This window comes from Podarcis bocagei, assembly GCF_964188305.1.
Source record: "Podarcis bocagei genome assembly, chromosome: W".
NCBI lineage: Eukaryota > Metazoa > Chordata > Lepidosauria > Squamata > Lacertidae > Podarcis > Podarcis bocagei.
In genome coordinates this window covers 96,247,479-96,270,339 of record NC_138131.1, presented here as the reverse complement: position 1 = coordinate 96,270,339, position 22,861 = coordinate 96,247,479, and the positions used below count along the sequence as shown (strand labels likewise).

The 22,861-nt window shown below is 41.8% G+C and overlaps 1 pseudogene across 1 annotated transcript in view; it reads left to right on the top strand.

Moving 5' to 3' along the window:
- LOC308578232 (protein CIMAP1C-like) overlaps positions 1-2,966 on the top strand; it is a 44,704-nt pseudogene extending 41,738 nt beyond the window's left edge. Inside the window, exon 5 of the transcript in view lies at positions 2,482-2,966. The product of the transcript in view is annotated as a protein CIMAP1C-like (transcript). The remainder of the gene's footprint in view (positions 1-2,481) is intronic.
- The last annotated feature ends 19,895 nt before the right edge of the window (positions 2,967-22,861 follow it).

Below are 22,861 nucleotides of genomic sequence, written 5' to 3'. Positions count from 1 at the left end.
AAGGAATATCTGAACAAAAACATCCTGTGATCAGGACATGCGCAGACTCTGTGACTCCCCAAAGCCTGCTCCCTTTAAGGTGGAACGGAAATATCCTAACATCCTGCACATTCTCTGAGGACTGACTTTGCTCCTCGTCTTCATATACCTGATCGACTGTAATGAGGGAGAGATCCTCAAATGGAGTCTGCTCTTCGTCTTCCATGCTAGGGGAGAGGACCTCAAAGTGATTGTGTATTTCTAAACAATCAGAGTGAACCCTGGGCCTCCTACTTCTTTGAGTCACGTTTCTCCATATATCTGGCTCCTGTGTTGGTGAACTAGCCTCCTTCTCAGGGGGAGTCCCCTGTCTCCTCCTTGGTGGAGACGGTGTGCTCTGTTGCTTCCAAGAAGAGCTCCAGCTCTCTAATTCTTTGGAGCGTAGCTACATGTTCCTCCAGTTGCTGGACTTTGTCTTTTAAAAGGGCAATCAACATGCAATTACTGCAGGTAAAGCTGCCTGCAACCTTTGGCAAGATGGCAAACATTGCGCAGGAATTGCAGGCGACTGCAGCTGTTCCCTCCCCTTCCATCTTGAGATCGTGTCGTTGGGGGTGGCTACAGAGGTCCTCCATCATAAAAAGCTTGAAGACAGGACAAATAACTCCCCCCCCCAAAAAAAGTCCAGAAGACGACGCAAGTAATCAAAGCTTTTCAGCGAGTGTATGCTGATGTGATTGGTCCTCTAGCACCATCTAGAGGCAATGCAAGATATTATCTTGTGTGTGTGGATTATTTCTCTCATTATGTGTGGGTATATATATTGCAGAAACCACAAGAAGCCTTAGAAAGGTTTAAAGAATTTTGTGACAAGGTTAAGAATGTTCATAATGCTAACATTGATTGTCTTTTCACAGATGAAAAGCCAGTTTTTCTTTTACAGGATTTTCAGGATTTCCTGGATAAGAAAGGGATAAGGCACAAGACACAAGACTGCTGTTTCTGCAGAAGCATGGAACAGAAGTGTCTGTGTGCAAGTGAACAAAGAATTGTAAAATGGCATGAAGGCACAATTGCTGAGTTCACATTTGCCACATGAGTATTGGGCGGAGTCGATATTGTGTTATTGTTAGTCTTGATTGAGAAAGGTTTCAAAAGATTTGGGAAGTTCTCCTTTTGAGAAGCTGTTCCGTAGAAAACCTTGTGTTGCCCATTTTAAGGTTTTTGGGTCTCATGTGAAGACAGAAGCTCCAGGTGGAGTAAAGAATGCTAGAGGCATTTTTGTGGGTTATGAAAAGGGTCTCTACAGAGTAATTTTGTCTGAATCTGGTCAGGTGATTCTCAAAAAATTTCTAGAGAGTGCTCCTGAACAGGAGAGAGTAATTGTTCACACATTTCCCACTGAGGACAATTCAGATGTTGATGATGATTTTACTGATTACAGTGGTACTCAGAGTGACAGTGATAGCTCAAAGAGCTCAGTTGACACAGTCATTGAGAGGAAATCTCACACAATGGCTAGACCTTCACAAATGAAGGATGAACCACTGTTTACTATTGGAACTGGTTCTCCAAAGAGTCCTGAGACTGAACCAGTGAGCAAAGAGGATCAGCACCTCATACGTAGGTCTGAGAGAGTTACAAAGGGTGTACCACCCAAGAGGTATTCAAAAGAGTTTGCTAACTTAGCTGTTGCGTGTGTTACTATTGTTGACAAGTCAAGACAGGTTGAAGCTGTGTCTAAGTCAGAGACAAAGACACAACAGGGAGTTGCTAAGTGTAACACTACATTCCCTAGCCAAGGTCATGCAGATGCACTCATTCCTTGGAAGTCAGACTACCAGAGAGGTACACTGGGGAAACCAGTGGCGGGTAGTTCCAAGGGTGGAACTGAAACAACAGGGGAGTGTTATATGTATAACAACTGTTTGTTTTCTTCTCTGGATCACGCTTTGCTCGCAGCGCACATTGATTCATATGGGGGAGTATGTTACGATATAGAAGCAATGCGGCCGCGAGCTGGTAGCTTGAAAGCAAAACATAATGGGAATGTTGGGACTGTTCCATGGGAAACAGAGGGACAGTCAATTCACAGTGCAGAGGGCGCCGGAATTAGCTGAGAGTGTAATATGAGCTGTACAGGAAGTACAGGTGGAGTTTGTCTCTCGGCTGTTGGAGTTTGAAGAGAGCAGTCGTGTTTTTCTGTAACGCTGCAAAGACAGAAATAAAGGCATGTAAATACGTTTCTGTCTATCTCTTTCCCCTGCCGGGGGGGGGGCAGGAAAGAGGGGTGTGTTCTTCTCACGCTGAGAAGGATCGCCTATCGCGACCTAGCAATGCAGACAGGGAGGTCATCAGGAGATCAAGCCAGGTGCCTGGAGAGTTGCCAGTTTCTCCTGATAAAGGCTTGATTCCCAACAGTATCCACAGGTTTATCCACATGCTCGACAGTGGGGAGCACCAAGTGGGGGGTGTCACCTCCTATCTGCTCTTGGCTTGCAGTTATATCTTGTACGCCTGCCCCAAATGAGTACTACGTGGAGAAGATACACCCACTTGAAGAGTCGAATGCACCAGCGTACACTATGGGCCTTCGAACGCACTACTGGGTGAGCAGCCCAAACCCAGCACCCAACCAATACACCCTTCCACAGACACTGCGTCCAAAGCTGCCTGTCAAACCTGCAGCTCCCTGCCTCTCAATGGCATCCAGTGCCTCTGTGTGGGGCTATGCTAAAGACCTGGTGAGAGGGCCTGGCCCGGCAATGAATACCATACCTGAACCAGATGTTTACCTGTGCCACCAGCCATCCTACAGCATCTCCCAAAGGTTTGCTTCCTCCAGCAAGAACTATACACCAGGACCCCCTGACTACAATGCGGAGCTGGTCACCACCGACAAACCCAGAGCCCCACAGTTCAGTCTTGGGATTCGTCACTCTGAGTATTCTCATGGCACACCTCCAGTTTGTTTACTCAAAGAGTGAGGGTGGACTCACAGGCCACAGAGGTGACTTGCCCCTTTGGGTAGACCCACCTCCAAATAATTCCATTGTGACACAGTGTCAGGAAGCAGGTGTAAATAGCTTGTTTCAGAGGGAGAGATTCTGATGAACTTTGAACACGTTTGGGCTATGCCAGGGTCAGGTAATTGGGGAGGGGGACTAGATAGCCCTCCTTGGTGAGACAGGGGGTCTGCCTTGGTTCTTGGCAAAATCCTTTCTCTATCCTTCCTCCTTCCAGTGTGCATTACTAGTGAAGTGTTTCTCACCCCACCACTTAATTCGCTTTCTGTTACAGAAGATTATTGGGAAGAAGGCTAAAATGCTCTTTTTGCTCATATAAGAAATAGTTTTATAATTTTATAAGTATTACCTTTTTTTTTTACAAAGCTCCATAAATATTTATTTTCCTTGCTACTATTCTATTTACACTGAGAATGAAATGCAAAATGAGAGAGCTGTTTTTAATATTGTGTTTTACCAGTGTATATTGAAGAGCCTTCCAAAGAGTGAATTTATAGGGCAGTCTATGTAACTTGTTTACATGTTACTTGCTTTGCGTAAGTAAGTAAATAAATAAATCCAATTTAGATCGCAGTTTTGGATTTTGTCAGCTTGGGATGACTAATGTACCTTCTAACATGCCTATCATCAAACCACATTCATTATGCTCTCAATTGATAAATGTAGGCTACATTGATTATGTTTATGAGCTCTGTGCATCCCTTCCCCCTCCATACCCAGGTGATTCAATGTATGAAAGGGAGAGTGAGACTGGGCTGCTTGGGTATCGTTTTCTATCCTAACCTCTTATTTGTTGCATGCAGCACCATTTCTGTTCTGCTACAGTTTGTCTCCTGCCAGCAAATATGTTATTTGTCTTGTCTGCTGGTGGTGAAATTATGGCACTTCACATCAGTCTCAAGGTTGAGGGTGCCTCTTGCCCACAACACATACACAGAATTTCCTCTAAGAGAAATGCTGGTTCTTAGCTCTCTCCTCCTAATCTAGATGAGCACCACAAGCCAAAAACCACTTTCTTGGGAAGAAGACTCACTGAACTCACTCACTTCACAATAAGAATGCGTAAGAACCAGGCTCTAAACTGCCTTTTTTCAATGTATTATTTATCCTGTAACAGGAATGTTTTCCCACTATTCTATTCTTCTATAAACCAGATGGGAACTAAGCTGCTCTTGCTCCATGTATCATTTTTACAGCACTTCCAGCCAACTGTATCCAACCTCTTTGCAAGTGCATGAGTGAAATATTATTATTAATATTAATAATTCAATTTTTTTATAATCTTTTAGCAAAAGATTTCAGGGTGGTGTACAACATTAGGAACACATTACAAAACATCAATGAGCAGGGCAGCAGTTGAAGAAGGAGCAAAAAGGGTTTTCTTTTGTGTGTGTGTGTGTTTCTTTGTGGCTGATTAGCTGTTCTCCCTTTGCAAAGGTCAGAGGGGGCAGGGTTTCTGTTGAGGCAGGGGATTAGCTGTGGGAGGAGCTTATCAGACCTAGCAGGGCAGCAGTTGAAGAAGGAGCAAAAAAGGTTTTCTTGTGTGTGTGTGTTTCTTTGTGGCTGATTAGCTGTTCTCCCTGTGCAAAGGTCAGAGGGGGCAGGGTTTCTGTTGAGGCAGGTGATTAGCTGTGGGAAGAGCTTATCAGAGCTTGCAGGGCAGCAGCGCGTGCAGTTTGATCCATCGTGTAGATTTAGGGGAGCTAGTCTCAAACGTTCGTTGGGGGAGACCTAGGGTTTTTTTGTGGGAGGAGTTATTTGTCCTGTCTTCACGCTTTTTATGATGGAGGACCGCTGTAGCCACCCCCAATGACACATTCTCAAGATGGAGTGGGAGGGAACAGCTGCAGTCGCCTGCGGTTCCTGCGCAATGTTTGCCATCTTGCCAAAGGTTGCAGGCAGCTTTACCTGTAGCAATTGCATGTTGATTGCCCTCTTAAAAGACAAAGTCCAGCAACTGGAAGAACGTGTAGCTACGCTCCAAAGAATTAGAGAGCTGGAGCTCTTCTTGGAAGCAACAGAGCACACCGTCTCCACCAAGGAGGAGACAGGGGACTCCCCTGAGAAGGAGGCTAGTTCACCAACACAGGAGCCAGATATATGGAGAAACGTGACTCAAAGAAGTAGGAGGCCCAGGGTTCGCTCTGATTGTTTAGAAATACACAATTGCTTTGAGGTCCTCTCCCCTAGCATGGAAGACGAAGAGCAGACTCCATTTGAGGATCTCTCCCTCATTACAGTCGATCAGGTATATGAAGACGAGCAGCAAAGTCAGTCCTCAGGGAATGTGCAGGCGACCTTGGAATGGACAGCTCACGGAAGAACCCCGACCAAACCTAAGAGGAGGCGTGTAGTGGTGATAGGGGATTCCCTACTGAGGGGAACAGAAGCAGTGATCTGTGGGCCTGACAAGATGTCTCGGGAAGTGTGCTGACTCCCCGGGGCTAAGATCCAAGATGTAACTGAACGACTGCAAGGAATCATAAAACCCACTGACAAATACCCCTTCCTCTTGGTTCATGTGGGAACCAATGACACTGCAAGCAATAGCCTCCAGAAGATCAAAAGAGACTACGAGGCCCTCGGCAGGAAATTGAAGCAACTAAATGCACAAATTGTCATCTCATCTGTCCTCCCAGTTGAACGACGTGGCCCAGGGAGAGAGGGAAAAATAGTGGAAGTGAACAGCTGGCTTCGCAAATGGTGTAAACAGGAACGGTTTGGATTCTTAGATCACGGACTGCAGTTTCTTGAAGATGGACTTCTGGCAAGTGATGGGCTGCACCTCACAACGGTTGGGAGAAATGTTTTTGCCAAGAATCTCAGAAACCTCATCAGGAGGGCTTTAAACTGACTAATGTGGGGGAGGGAGACAGTGCTCCTGAAGGTAGGAGTCCATCAATTGATGAAGACGATCATCCAAATGTCATAGACCAAATGGAGCAAACAGCACACAGACCTAGTGGTGGGAGGAAAAAATCCTTAAATAAGAGACACGGGGAAATGATTAATGGACTTCAATGTCTGTACACTAATGTGCAAAGCATGGGAAATAAACAAGATGAGCTTGAGCTCTTGGTACAACAAACTAAATATGACATAATAGGCATCACTGAAACCTGGTGGGATAAGTCCCATGATTGGAATGTAATAATGGGGGGATACAATCTATTTCAGAGAAACAGACCAGACAAGAAAGGAGGAGGAGTGGCGTTATATGTCAGGGATGTGTATACCTGTGAAGAGATCCAAGATTTAGAACCTCAATGCCAAAGTGAGAGCATTTGGGTCAAAATTAAGGGACAGAAGAATAACAGTGACCTCATTGTGGGAGTTACAGATGGGTAGCCGTGTTGGTCTGCCATAGTCAAAATAAAAAAATTCCTTCCTGTAGCACCTTAAAGACCAACTAAGTTAGTTCTTGGTATAAGCTTTCGTGTGCATGCACACTTCTTCAGATACACTGAAACAGAAGTTGCCAGATCCTTCTATATATAGAGAAGGTGGGGAGGGGTATTACTCAGAAGGGTGGTGGGAATCGGAGATTGGCAGATAGCTGAGATGAGCCTGATGAGCCTGTTGACGACTCTTAACGACTGTAGTAGGTCTTACAGGAAAAGGCAAGGGGTGAGAAGGTGAGAAGTGGCTTAGTCATGTATAATGAGATAAGAATCCAATGTCTCTGTTCAGACCAGGTGTCTCCATTGTTTTAAGTTTGGTAATGAGTTGCAATTCAGCAGCTTCTCTTTCCAGTCTATTTCTGAAATTCCTTTGTAGTAAAACAGCTACTTTGAGATCTTGTATAGAATGTCCTGGGAGATTGAAGTGTTCTCCTACTGGTTTCTCTGTTTTGTGATTCTTGATATTGGAGGGTCTTGCACTTTCTCTGGCTCTCCTCCCACTCCAGGGATCTCCAAGAGCAGGCCTTGTGCAAGACCAGCATTATATGAAAACAGCAGCCTCTCAAGCAGAGAGGCTGAACTGAGATCCATTGACTTTCTGTAATGCTCCTAGAAGGATAGGCTAAAAGGGGGCAGGGAATTCAGACAAATGAGCCCAAGCAGATGGCTTGATTTTCTGAAATGCTGCACCATGCAGCCTGCAAAGCAGGGACATCTCCATCATCTCCTTTCTCAGGCTGCAGCAGATGGATCCAGCACAGCAGTCTCCTTGTAGAACCACCCAGCCCAAAATGCCACCTTTGCCAGCCGTTAGTCTTACCTTTGCAAGCCCCTGCAGCACCCAGGTGGCAGATGGCGGCCAAAACTCGCCAGATGGCCTTCTGCTCCTCCACCACAATTCCCAGGATCTCCATGGCAGTGTGGAGCTGAGCAAATGCAGCTGAGGCCTTCTGCTTCTCTTCAGCCTGCAAGGAGAGAAAGGAACAGCCAGGTCTATGGCATGAGGGCATGGGCTGGGACCAGAGATACCAAGGTGCCTTCAGAAAGAATGGCAGCATACAAAGCACCCTTATAAAGAACCCGATAGGGCCAGAACCTCTCCAAAATACATCACCTACATTGATTATTCTTAAACCAGCATGTGAACATAGGAAACTAAGAAAAACCTGCTGGGTCAGGCCAATGACCCATCTAATTCAGGATCCTGCTCCCACAGTGAATGCCCCAAAGGGAAACCCATGAGCAGGACCCCAGCTCAAGAGCCCTCTCCTCCCCTCCTGCAGCTTCCAGCCCCAGGTTGGCGAAGGTTCCAGTAGAAGGAACCCCCAAGCTACAGAACTGAATGAGAGATAGTGCCTAGGTTACTTCCCTTGTAAGGACGGTAGAATCTTTCAGTTTCAGTTTCTTAAGTCACAGGCAAAAATACACCATAAATAAGACATTGTGGGGGCCAGGCTTCTGCTGAGGGGGAGCAGAACCTCAGATAATTGAGTACTTTCAATGCTTTTCAATAATATTTTTGGATCTGCCCCTCCTTGGCTATACCCATGTCTTAAGTTTAGCTCTCCTCATTTCCATGTCACCTTAAAAATATTTTGCCACATTCCCACATCAGTTTGCAATTAAAAGAAAAAATCACCAGCATTTTTAGTGCAAATTTCTCATAACATGCACATAGTTTGTATGTATAACTTGCCTAATGTATTTTTGTAAAACAATTTAAATTAATGTAATACATTTCTGTATGTTATTTCCCTAATACATGCATTTCTGGACACATGGCTTGACTGGAGGACAACCTTGCAAAATTCAGCAAGTGTGGATTTCAAACAATGGCTGCACTTCAGTACTCATTTTGTTTTGGGAAGTGCAAATTAAGTAGGTTTGCCTTTAAATGCAAATTGAATCACATTTCTCCTCCATCCCTAGTCCCTTGTTGTGTTTGAGTGTGATCAACAGACAGAATTCAGTATGGCTGGGCTAAGCAATTGGGAGGAGGTGCAGAATTGTGCGGGGGACGGCCCTTGCCTGCTGTGCCCTATACCACCCCCGAATTTATGGGGGTGGGGGCACTAGGCACAAAGCCCTCCTGTGGGATTTCCGGCTCTCCTGGACGCCGTTCCTGATTCGCGCCGCTAGTTGCAAATGATCTTTAAAAGAAACAATTTGGACAAGATTAATTGCACATGCTTCAAGGAAAAAGGGGAGTAAAGACTGCTGACAGAAGAGATCTCTGATAACAAGACAAGAATAAAATATGAGAAGATACGTCAAGATATGGTATGACAAATGGGGGAGGGGGGAGAAAACCTGCCTTCCTTTTTTTATGTGATTTAACAAGAATCCCCTCCCCTAATGAGTCAGAAACTAAGGACTTAAGCTGTGGATTTAAGGCTGTGTGGAGATAAACTTTCGATCCAAAGCAATGTTTCAAGATGAAGCTGGAAAGCTAAGAGTTCTGGAATGACGCAGTTAAAAATGCCGTCGCCATTTTGGGAGGCATTGTTGGAGCTCTTGGGTCTGGGAGGAGAAAGAGAGAAATAGAGTTGTTTACATATCGTGGATCAACTCCTCGGTGGGACTTAAGAGCGACAAATGCCAAAATTTATGATGGAAAGAACGAGGTTATCTACTAAGGAGATATATGGAAACCATCTGGACTTAGTGGAGGAACGGGAAATCCACACAGGATTATTATACTTGCTATCGGCTTAAGGAGACCAACAGAAGAGATCGTAAAGGAAAAAGAGAAATTATATGAATAAGATATGATGTGGAAACACCAAGATAAGACTGGATAGAATTATGAACTTTGTTTGGACTGATTGGGACTGATTTGGACATTAACGCAGTAAAGAAGATGATCTGAATCCCCCTTTGGATCTTGAAGTATGGGTTCCCCCAACAAAATTTAAAAATTTGGCTTTGTAATTTGGAATTTATATGATGTGATTTAATTTGATGTGATTAGCCAGTTAATAAAAATTATTTTAAAAAAAATACAAAGGGGGAGCCATTAAGATTCCAAACAGAAAACTGGATAAAATAAAGGAACCAGTGAGCTAAAACCTGGCATCATTCATACAAGAGAAAAGGTTTGTGCATTTTCAGAAGATGTACATAAAAGTTGAAAACCTGGAGGCAGAGATGACCCTACTTCAGAGCAGTAGATGGAAGTAGGGCTTCCATTTGATGAGCACCTACAGCTCTTGACCACAGAGAAAGTTGCTGAAAGAGCACAGGGTGGTTAATCCTGCCATGTCTCTCCCACACTGGACATGACTGGGGTCATTCCCCAGCACTGGGCAGCTTTTTCTAATTTCAGAAAATGTTCTCCGTTGCATCTCTGCATGATTGATTGTTGTTGAATTCCATACTTCTAAGCAGTCTCTGCTAGGATGATTAATTCTAACTCTGGCAATTCTCTGCGTTGTGATTACTGACTCAGATACATGGCCAGAATCACCAGTCCTCCTCCAGTGAGGTTGCCTGACGCCTCTCTGTATGTCATAGCTCTGTGCTTCTTTCTACCCATTCAGAATGGATGAGTGACTGACAGGTGAGTGACTCTGACAGTCACAGGTGAGTGACAGAGACCCAAGGAAGGGGCTTCTCCAAGGCTGAGTAATTCCTACTTAAATGTATTTGAAAAGTAAACCTTTTCAATAGTGTTTCCAATTCTAATTAAGCCATGCTCTTGGCTACCAAACATTTGAGACTTGAGATCTTGAAACTTTCAAAGGGGAGTGTGTTTGGCTCAAAGCAACTTTCTGAAACACTACAGCTGGAATAGACAGAAGGGCTGAGCATCCGCTGAGGACGGCAGAAAATCCCATTAACCAGCAAGTCCCAGAACTCTTTCAGACATCTAAGGGCCCCTCCCCATTCAACTTCAACAGACAGCATGTGTCACCAGATCAGAGAACACACAGCAAAGCTCCAAACTGTCACACTCCTCCTCAGTGCTTCCTTGGAGTAGAGCCTCTGGCTGTGAGGCAGACCATTTCATTGGGAATCCTGTTTTGCTAAGGTTTTTTTTTGTGTATTTATTTTTTTGAGCCGTTCTTTGAAGTGTTGCTTTTAAAGCAGGGTGAAAACAATCACTTGAGAGGATTGTTCTGATCATGAAACAAACTTCAGAACATGGTTTGAAAAGAAGCATGATTCCTGGCTTGGCACTCACTCCAGCTACTTTCAGTGACACACCAACCTTTTGACTTTAAAATCTTGAAAGAGCTGCAATTGTCAGTAAGGACAAATGGACTTCAAGCCCCATTTACACAGGCTCTTTTGGAAGCCACATTAGCCCAGCTTTTGGTTCCAGATGACATCAAGCTTTTGGCACGTACAGTGTTACCCCAATCAGCAGGTGTTTTGTTTGCCCACGAATGGGAAACTGCCTGCCGTGCTTATGCTCCAGCTTTGTTTCAACAAATCAGGGGAAATAATCCAAATATTACCCTTGCAGACGTCATAGATGCCATGATGGGGCGTGGTCCTTTCACTCAAGCTTCAGTGCAAGCCACACTGCTGCAAATCTTATTGAGGGACACTGCTCTTGCTGCTAAACAAGCAATGAGAAAAATCCCAGAACCCACCAGTATTCAATCAAGGTGGGGTTCTGAGGCATCTGTTCATAGTCTGCATTTTAATCAAGGCTTATATTTTGATCAGATACCTGTATTCTTAAAATGAGCTTAAAATATTTTTTAAAATATCTGTATCTCTCATGCCAGGCAGTGAGTGCATCGGCAGATGTGCTCATCTTAAAGAGGGCCCCTTTGGTTTATTGGTTTATTGCGGTCATAAAAAGGCTGAGAAGCAGGTCACTGACCTTGCATGCTGTAGAGTACAACTAAGTTGTAAAAGTGGTAGGTAAACAGTAAAATAAAACCATGTGCCTTAAACTTGAGCCACAGGACAAAAGGCCAAGGGCACATGGAAAACAAAGGCAACTGGCTTGGCTGGGGAAAAAGAAGCTTCTTCCTATTTTATTTTGAGGCTGGAAAGGAGGGTGAAAGGGGGAGGTGTAAACTAAAGAGGCTTCTTTAAAAACTGTTTTTTACTGAGTTCCTTCCTTTCTACTTTGAGAAGCTTTATTCTTTTAAAAGGTTACCTATGCTAATGTATTAAATATATTTGCTTAAATGTAATTATGCAAAGGATTTAGAAAGTAACAAATTTAGATGTTAGATTCTTATTTCATAGAATCATAGAGTCCTAGAGTTGGAATAGACCACAGGGGCCATTGAGCCCAGCCCCCTGCCAGAAATGAGACGCCATCCGAGCTATCCTGATATATTAGTTGTCAGACATTTGTTTGGAAACCTTCAAATGAAGGAGATCTTTCAATGTTGATGTGAAACTCAAGATCCTTGACATATGTTTAAGATAAAAATTCAAGATTAACCATTTGTTTTAGAAGGCAATAGGGCAAGGAAGGCAAGAGGTGAGCTGGTAATTAAGATTCCTTGTTGAGACACATGTAAGATATATTAATACTTATTTGTCATTTATAGATGTAACAATATATAGCTCTTTGTGTTCCATATAAGGATAGGAGGATGTGGGTGTATCTTTTAAGATTGGTTATAGCAAACAACCAATAGAAATTTCAACCAGGCTGATTGAACAGAGGCAGCCACAGGAGGAGCAAAGGGGGGCTGGATTAAGGGAATATAAGTGCTGGCCATAATGGCAGGAGGCAGGCCAGAGCTTGGTAACCATATACCACTGTGCCTCTCATTTATTTGTCTGACAAATAAATTATTATTTTACTTTCTCTGTTGCTGCGTTGAATATTTCATTCCAGCTAAGCGTTAACCACAAGCAGGATGCTACATTTTATGGTGCCTGCGACTCGGATCAGTGGTCTGCTGGAACGCAGCCCCTTCGCCTTACTGAGCAGGGTACAAGAGAGAAGACAACTGATTGCCTACCCAGCGCGCACTGGAAAAAATTTTTCCAGGGGAACGCAGCAGTCTCGTCTGTCTGATACCCTGCCCACTGACGGCGGCGGACCGGGGGGGACCAGAGAAATAAACAGGGAACCAGCTAAGGGTAAGTGCACTAAGGGGTTTTGGCCCTCCAATTAATTGGGAGGAAGAGAAGTCTTGATCAAACTTCTGCGTCTCAGTAAAGGGGAACTGAGTACGCTAGGTGGCTGGGTACATCAGATGGTGATCTGGTGTAGGGAAAAGGGAAGATTGGGAGGTAGAGTATGGTTGAAGTATCTAGCGCATTGCATGTGTGAGAAAGTACAATGTGTAGCTGACCTAAGTGTGGAGTGAGTACTACTTCGTTTCCCAGTAAGGTGTGTGTGTGAGTGACTGAGTGGATACTTCACAGGGCCATACAATGGGAGTTGGGGGTTCAAAAGGGGAAAACACACCTCTTGAATGTATGTTAAATAATTTTAAGAAAGCCTTCTCAGGGGCGTATGGAGTCAAAATGACGCCAGAGCGCCTGAGAACGTTATGTGAATTAGAGTGGCCGAAGCAAAATACTGAATGGCCATCTCAAGGAACCTTTGATATAAATTTAATAAGCAAACTTTGGTCTAACATCGCCAAAGAAACTGGAGGGTGCCCAGAACAATTTTCATATATAGATTCTTGGCTGAGCACATTAAATAAAAATCCTCCATGGATAAGGGAATGCAAAGTCCAACTATGCAAATTATTGGCTGTAAAAGCCAAAGCTAGGAAAGGAATCTTGCCAAATAAACTCAAACCCATTTTTGAGGGACCAGAGGAAGAGGTGTTTCCACCTCCACCCTATGCTCCACATCGAAGGGAGCCTAATTCAAACCCTCCACCAGTTGTAACCCCAAGGCAAGAAAGTGGAATGAATAATGGGGGTGGAGTCACAGAACTTGATTCCTTGATAGATTATGATAAATATCTTCAGGAGGCATTGGAGTTCTATAATGAAGCCCAAGCAGAAGTGGTTATTCCACCTGTGAGTCCCAGTAGAACTCCATCTACAGTCTCCTTTAGTGGAACAACTAATTGCCCACCCCAAACCCCTGTACATCCAAGTCCTAGAGAATTATTACAGAAGCTACAGGGAGACCTTAATCGGTCAGCAAGCAATACAGCCAGGCGTATAAGGCTGCTAAAAGAACGCCTTGGGACAGATATCACCCCCTATGATTTGAGGCCCCTAGAGCAAAGCGAAGAGAAAGATCACGTAGTAGCCCCTCTCAGAAGAGTATTTGATGCACTTGAGGAGCCTGTGCTGGTTAATGGGCAACCTGGACCACGGCCACCTCGAACTTCGATCCTCCAGTACATTCCATTCACAACTACGGATCTGATGAATTGGAAAACACCCCATTTTTTGCAGAAAAATCTCAGGCTATGATGGACTTGGTGACTTCAATAGTAAATACTCATAGTCCTACTTGGACAGATTGTCGCCAGCTCCTGAATACTCTCTTCACCACTGAGGAAAGGAGAGACATAATTGAAAAGGCACAGATATATTTGCGTGAGCAGGCCAGAGTGGGAAATATTTATAATATTGACCGTCATCTCCAGGACAACTTTCCCTTGGAAGATCCTAATTGGGATCCAAATAATGCAATTCACCTGGCCAGGCTTACCACCTACCGCCAGACGCTTGTGCAAGGTATCTGCAGGGCAAGCCAGAAGCCCACTAATATGTCTAAAGTCTCAGGAGGGTAGACGTGTTACCCATAACACTGTTTCGTGTTCGGTGCACACCCACAAAAAGACTTAAGTTGTCACCTTTTGAGCTCCTGTATGGGAGGCCGCCCTCCTTTGTTCAGGATATTCCAACTGACCTCAAACAAATAGGAGACCATGCGACACAGGGACAAGTGCAATCTCTCTCCCGTGTTTTTGTCTCTCTCCCGTGTTTGTTTGTTTGTTTTATCTTAACAGGTGGGCCCTCGAGCGCACGCCGTGCAGCATTGCCAAGCCGATTCATCAGCTCCAGGCTGGCATAGTATATGGGTGAAAGAGTGGAAACGTGATCCACTTGCACCTAAGTGGCGTGGACCTTACACCGTCTTGCTCTCTACTCCAACAGCGGTGAAGGTAGCTGAGGTGACCCCCTGGATTCATCACTCCCGTTTGAAGAAGTCCGAAGGCAGTTGGACGTGCAAAGGTGACCCCTCTAATCCTTTAAAACTGACTCTCTCCAAAAACCCCTGTATCTAGCCCTACGGGGAACGGGCTAGGTCACGGGCAACATTAGACGACCGGCCTGCTGCAGCCACAATCTGGAAGCTGGCTGACCTGCGCACGCCTGAAGCTTGAGGAGCGTCTGAACCAGAGACTGTGAGCGGGAAGATTCTCTTATACAATTGATTGACTGCCCCCTTGTGGAACAATTATCAGAGATATTACACATTGGGGATCCTTGGGATATATGTTTTGGTCTTGGTGGCTCCCCATTTCTGTCACTGGGGGAATTATATTGGGACTAATATTTATTTGCTATCACAATAAGGTAATCTTTTGTGGAAGGAATGCATATGCTAGACATCAACATGATTTTATTATTAATCCTGATCCCTTGGGAAGGGGAAGGGTCCTTGAATCTGACCAAATTTGCTAAATATGGATTCCGCTATGACCACAATATGTGGGTAGGTTTAGCTGAAATGGTAGCCAATGTTGCAAATAGGACCAATTGCCTTGTTTGCTCTCTTGGGCCAGATGATTCAGAGGGAGGTATGCCCTTATTACCGATACCATTAGATGCCATTGGTATGGTAAGCGAAATGCCACACCAAACAGAAATACAGAATTTCCCCGGGTGGAACTCAACTAAACCATTACGAGTCATACCTGTACAAGGGGAATTCTGTGTACATAAATCATCAGATGCAGCTGATTCTACCATGATAGGCTCTTCTCATTGCCACTATACTTGGGATAATATTAAGAATACCTGGGCACACGGTACTACCTATCGAACTCGGAATACCTTGCCCTGTGCACCTCCTTTTATTCATGCATGGAAAGTGGTATGGAACATAACTGTGACAGAAAAAGGCAATCTAACATACTGCACTGTGAACTCTCTGCCTCTTTTGATATTTCGCCTTCTGTACTCCACGTACCAAAAACCTCAGACCCGATGGTTGTGGTGGATATGTGGAGAATGGGCATACAAGAAACTCCCTTCCAAATGGAGTGGGACTTGTTTCCTGGGATGGGTATTACCACCAATGTGGATTATGCCCACTAGTTCAGCTAAGCGAACACGAAGAAACGCTGATATTTCTCATATAGCAGGAGGAAGTACCCAAAGTTGGAGCGGTACTGATGATTGGCCGCCAGAGCGCATAATAGCCTATTATGATCCTGCCTCCTGGAATCCTGGTGAGCTCATACAAGGGGCACGGGATCCTATTTATAATCTAAACAGAATAATTCGATTACAAGCAGTAGTGGAACTTGTAACCAATGTAACGGCCCAGAGTTTGAGACTTATTGCATAACAGCTGGATGAAAGTAGAGCCACCATTTTGCAGCTGAAAATGGGAATGGATTATGTACTTGCCAAGCAGGGAGGCCTATGTGGAGTCTTGAACTTGACAGGGAATGCCTGTTGTTTTAACATTTCAGATAATGGTGAGGCAATCCGTGTGTTGGCCACAAAGATGGAGAATATAGCACATGTCCCAGTACAAACATGGGAAGGATGGGATATGGGATGGTTACCTAATGTCACAGAACTCAAAGGGATATTATTGTCTTGCTTGTTTTTCTTGACAGTAGTGGTAATGGTTTTATGTATGATGCCATGTATCATTTCATGTTTTAGAAGTACAATTAGCAAGATGATTTCGAATGAAACTCTACCTCATATCATGGCCCTATACACAGCTTTAACTCAGGAATATGATGCAGATCAAGCAATCAAGGACACTTGGTACCAAGGTCCTTGAGCTTGAAAGGGGGGAATGAGGCATCTGTTCATAGTCTGCATTTTAATCAAGGCTTATATTTTGATCAGATACCTGTATTCTTAAAATGAGCTTAAAATATATTTTAAAATATCTGTATCTCTCATGCCAGGCAGTGAGTGCATCGGCAGATGTGCTCATCTTAAAGAGGGCCCCTTTGGTTTATTGGTTTATTGCGGTCATAAAAAGGCTGAGAAGCAGGTCACTGACCTTGCATGCTGTAGAGTACAACTAAGTTGTAAAAGTGGTAGGTAAACAGTAAAATAAAACCATGTGCCTTAAACTTGAGCCACAGGACAAAAGGCCAAGGGCACATGGAAAACAAAGGCAACTGGCTTGGCTGGGGAAAAAGAAGCTTCTTCCTATTTTATTTTGAGGCTGGAAAGGAGGGTGAAAGGGGGAGGTGTAAACTAAAGAGGCTTCTTTAAAAACTGTTTTTTACTGAGTTCCTTCCTTTCTACTTTGAGAAGCTTTATTCTTTTAAAAGGTTACCTATGCTAATGTATTAAATATATTTGCTTAAATGTAATTATGCAAAGGATTTAGAAAGTAACAAATTTAGATGTTAGATTCTTATTTCATAGAATCATAGAGTCCTAGAGTTGGAATAGACCACAGGGGCCATTGAGCCCAGCCCCCTGCCAGAAATGAGACGCCATCCGAGCTATCCTGATATATTAGTTGTCAGACATTTGTTTGGAAACCTTCAAATGAAGGAGATCTTTCAATGTTGATGTGAAACTCAAGATCCTTGACATATGTTTAAGATAAAAATTTAAGATTAACCATTTGTTTTAGAAGGCAATAGGGCAAGGAAGGCAAGAGGTGAGCTGGTAATTAAGATTCCTTGTTGAGACACATGTAAGATATATTAATACTTATTTGTCATTTATAGATGTAACAATATATAGCTCTTTGTGTTCCATATAAGGATAGGAGGATGTGGGTGTATCTTTTAAGATTGGTTATAGCAAACAACCAATAGAAATTTCAACCAGGCTGATTGAACAGAGGCAGCCACAGGAGGAGCAAAGGGGGGCTGGATTAAGGGAATATAAGTGCTGGCCATAATGGCAGGAGGCAGGCCAGAGCTTGGTAACCATATACCACTGTGCCTCTCATTTATTTGTCTGACAAATAAATTATTATTTTACTTTCTCTGTTGCTGCGTTGAATATTTCATTCCAGCTAAGCGTTAACCACAAGCAGGATGCTACAGTTCAATCAGGCAAGAGGCAAGAGAATCATATTCTTCCTTTATGGACAGGCTGCTTACAGCAGTGAGTCGTCAAATTGAAAATCCTGAAGCCAAACAAATAATTATCAAACAATTGGCCTTTGAAAATGCCAATGAGGATTGTAAGGTTGCGTTACAACCGACGATACACAATCCTGCCACAGACACAGCAGCCATGCTTCGCATTTGTCAGTCTGTTGGTACAGCCACCCACAAGGCTCATCTGCTGGCAGCAGCGCTAAATGAAAACCAGCCTGTAGCCACCGATACAACTTGTTTCCAGTGTGGCAAACCAGGATCACTGATACCCCAGTGGGGGTAGAACAGTGGCCTCTACCAAAAGAAAAATCAGCAGCAGCGGCACCAGCTGTTTCTGAACAGCTTATTTCTGAACAATTGACTTTCGGCCACATTGAACCATCTTCATCCCACTGGCTCCAGCAGACAGGGAACGGTTTGCTTTTACATTGCCAGTATATAACAATTCGCAGCCCACCCAGTGATATCAGTGGGTTGTCCTGCCTCAAGGCATGCGGAACTCCCCTACACTTTGTCAACATTTTGTGGGTGAAGCATTGAAACCTTTCCGCATGCACCACCTAGAGGTGCTGCACACAAGCTGCATCTGGCAGTGTTTGCTACACCATTGTTGCCAACAGGAATTTATATGCTCAGACAGAAAAGAAGAAGACAATCTGCATTATAGAATGGCTACATTTACCACACACCCCACCTAAAAACATTTATTCCGTTGTTGAATCCACATCAGACATTGTTATCAAAGGACGTTCACGTGCTATAGCTTTGAGCGGTTCTGATGTTGCATCAATATATCTGCCCTTCTCACAGACTGAACAGCAGCATTTATTCATAACAAATGCTGCCGTGCAAATTGCCTTGGCTGATTTTATAGGTGTCATCACTTTTTTTTAAAAAAAAATCATATTTATTAAAGTTTCCAAAAAATATAGAAATACAAAGATAAAATACACTTAAAGCCTTACTTTCAATACCAACTTTCTGGGACTCCCCCTTCCCCCTCCCAGCTGTATTCCCCTTTCATGAATTTAGTTCTACAATCTCTCACTCCCCATTTAAAACTTAATTTGTTTAACCCACTATCCAATTTAAATTACACAATCTTACCTCCCTCCCATATCATTTACAAAAATAGAAAAAAAAGATTTTCCCCCCAGATCCACCCCAGTTTCCTTCCACGAATTCCCTTTTTTTAAAAAAAACATGTCCAATCAAAATGAAATGATATACAAGAGTTATATAAAGATATAAAAGATAAAAGATATAAAAAGATTCAAAAAATAGTTGCACAGCCTTTGGATTCCAAATCTCCCCCCCCCCTTCCCCGGTTTAGATTCCCTATGTCCATCAGTCTGTATGTTGTCAGCCTGGAGGTCTCGAAATCCATGGCCAGATTTCTCCCCAGTTCCACCTTGCCGGTTTTCTTTTAATTTATTTATTTTAATAATGTTTAACTTCAAACGTCCAATCTAAAAAAGGCCTTTAATTTCCTTGGTCTTTACCGCTCCTCCCTTTTTTCTTTCCATGTCGTAATCAGTCCTTTGTTCTTTTTATTCCTCACTTTCTCAGGTTTCTTGTCCTGTTCAGCTGCGAAAACGTTCTAATTCGGAAATCTGGTATCTCTACAGAGGTTTGTTGTTCAGGAACAAAAACTTACGTCCAGTCCCTTCCTTTTTTTTTTAATTTAAATTCATCATTAATACACATATACAAGCATACAAACATACATTTCTTACAATCCTTAAAAATGTTCAAACATACTTACACTCAATCCCACAAATAGTTCCTTTCCCCATCACCATCCACCAACCCTTCACCCCACCTTTGTGTTTGACTTCCAATCTACTCAATTACAATTTCTTTCCACTTCTATTACTTTCTTTCACACACCTTTACCCTAATTTCATACTTCTTTTTCTATTACACATTGTTTTCCATCTTATTTGATATATCAGTATTTGAAACGGAACTTGTTTATTCTAATAGGAGTTCTGATTTTTCGATATGATTTTGCAAGTATCTTTTAAACACCTTCCAGTCCCTATCTATCTTTTCTTTTGAAATCCTTCCAATTTCTTCCATTGTTTTGGATATATTGTAATACTCCAATAATTTGGCAAGCCACTCTGTTTTTGTCGGTATTATACCACTTTTCCAGTTTTTCGCAATCAATAGCCTTGCTGCTACTGTTGCGTATAAATATAAGGTCTTACCTTCTTCCCTTAGGCTTCCTGGTACAATTCCCAATAGAAAACCTTCTGGCGTTTTCCTAAATGAGTATCTAAACATTTTTTTCATTTCATTATATATTATTTCCCAAAATTGTTTGATGTTTAAACAATTCCACCATATATGTATCATGGTACCTTTTCCCGTGTTACATCGCCAGCAGATATCGCTACAGTTTTTATTCATTTTTGCTATTCTTTCAGGTGTTAAATACCATCTATGTTGCATTTTAAGGTAATTTTCTTTCAGTATATAACACATGGTGAATTTCATATCTTCTTTCCACAATTTTTCCCATTGTTCAAACATAATATTTTTCCCAATATCTTGCGCCCATTTAATCATTGATGCTTTAACCAATTCATCCTTTGTTTCCCACTCTAAAATCAGATTATACAATTTAGATATATTTTTTGATTTTTCTTGTATTAAATATTTATCGAATTTTGATATTTCTTTTTCAAATCCTAACTTTTTGTCTTTTGCTAATCTATACTTAATTTGAATATATTGGAACCAATCACTAATATGAGCTTTAATCTCTGTGTAGTCCTTTAATTCCAATTCTCCGTTTTCTTCCTTTAATACAGTTTTATAGGTAGCCCAATTTTCTTTCATATTTAATTTTTTCACTGCGACAATTTCTGCTGGCGATGCCCACCAGGGAGTTTTCGGTTCTAAGAGTCTCTTATATTTCTCCCATATTTTATATATAGATTTTCTGATTATATGCCCTAGGAAGCCTTTATGTACTCTCACTTTTTCATCTATTAAATAGGCATGCCATCCAAATCTCGTCTCTACTCCCTCTAAATCCAATACATCCGAGTCATCTAATTTGATCCATTCCTTTAGCCAGGTCAGACCCACCGCATCGTGATATAACTCCATATCTGGGAGACCAAATCCTCCTCTCTCCTTCTTATCTATCATTATTTTGTGTTTTATTCTTGGCTTTTTCCCTGACCATATGAATTTAGCCAAATCTCTTTTCCAGTTATTAAAACATTTATCTCCTCCTAGTATTGGGATACTTTGAAATAAAAACATCATCCTTGGTAATATGTTCATCTTTATTACCGACATTTTCCCTAGTAAGGAAAGATTTAATTTTCCCCATACTTGCAAGTCATTTTTTATTTCATTCCATGTTTTCCCATAGTTCTCATTACTTAAGTCTATAGTATTTGTTGTTAAATTTATTCCAAGATACCTTATTTTCTTTTTAATTTCCAATCCTGTAATTTCTTGTAATTTCACTTTATCCTTTTCTTCCATATTTTTCACTAGTATTTTGGTTTTCCCATAGTTTAATTTGAATCCTGCTAATCTGCCATATTCGTTTATGCATTCCAATATTCTAGGTGTACATTGTAGGGGATTTTCTGTTGTGATCATAACATCGTCTGCAAAGGCTCTTAACTTATATCTTTTTTCACCAACTGCTATTCCTCTTATTTGGTTGTCCTGCCTTATTTTCTTTAATAGAACCTCTAATACTATTATAAATAACATTGGGGATAGGGGGCATCCTTGTCTTGTACCTTTAAAGATGTTGATTTCTTCTCCAAACTCTCCATTAATAATAATTTTTGCTTTCTGTTGGTTATATATTGCATTTATACCTTTTTGGAATTTTTCACCTAGACACAATTCTTTTAATAGTTTTTTCATAAATTCCCATGAGATTTTGTCGAAAGCCTTCTCCGCATCGATTGAAATCAGGGCTGCTTGTTTGTCTCTTCTTACTTGTAGATATTCCATTATGTCTATTATATTTCTGATATTATCCTTTATTTGTCTACCTTCCACAAATCCAGCCTGATTTTTATGTACTATTTTTCCTATAATTTTTTTCAACCTATTAGCCAATAATCCTGCGTAAATTTTATAATCGGAATTTAACAATGAAATGGGTCTATAATTTGAGACCGATTCCAAATCCGTACCTTGTTTTGGCAGGAGCGTTATATACCCTTGAGTCCAAGAGTCTGGAATATTCCCCTTCTCTACTGCTTCCTCTATTACTTCTTTTAGTGGGTCAATTAATTCATTTAACATTTCTTTGTAATATTCTGCTGGTATGCCATCTGGACCTGGGGATTTCCCTATTTTTAATTTTTGAATTGATTCCTTAATTTCTACGGTTGATATTGGTTCATTTAATAATTTATGGTCTTCTTCTGCTATCTCTATTAATTTATTTTTCTTTATATATTCCTCTATTTCTTCTATTGGCACTTCATCTTTTTGATATAATTTTTTGTAATATTTTTCAAATTCTTTTTTAATTTCTGTCATATCCCTTATTGTCCTCTCTTCTACTTTTATTTTATTTATTAATTTTTCATTTCTTTGTTTCTTTAGCTGCCAGGCAAGGATCTTGCCTGGCTTATTTGCCCATTCAAAATTTTTATATTTCCAAAATTTGATTTCTTGTTCTACCTCCTGTTCTATAATTTTATTATATTCTACTCTCAGTAATTTAATTTCTTGATTTAATCTCTCTTTATTTTTGCTTGCATAGGCCAATTTTTCCTTCCTTTTAATTTCTTCTAAAAGCCCCCTTTTCTTTTTTTCTTTATTCTTATATGCTATTGAGTTTGGTTGTATGAAATATCCCCTAACAACCGCCTTCCCAGCATCCCACACTGTTTTAACATCTGTCCCTTTCCTCCAATTGTTTTCAAAATATTCCTTCATCAACTTCCTGGCTCCTTGTATTACTTTTTCGTTTTTTAATAAGAAAACATTCATTCTCCACATTTTTTCCCCTTTCTCCTCTTTTCCTTTAAGAGTTAATGATACTGGATTGTGATCTGTAAGTGTTTTTGGCAATATTTCGGCATTCTCTGCTTCAATTGTCATATCCTTAGTAATCCATATACTGTCGATTCGACTATACGAGTTTTTTGGTTCTGAGAAATATGTGAACTCCTTTTCAACAGGATGTTTATATCTCCATATATCCACTAAATCAAAAATCTTTACCATTTCCATAAAGCTT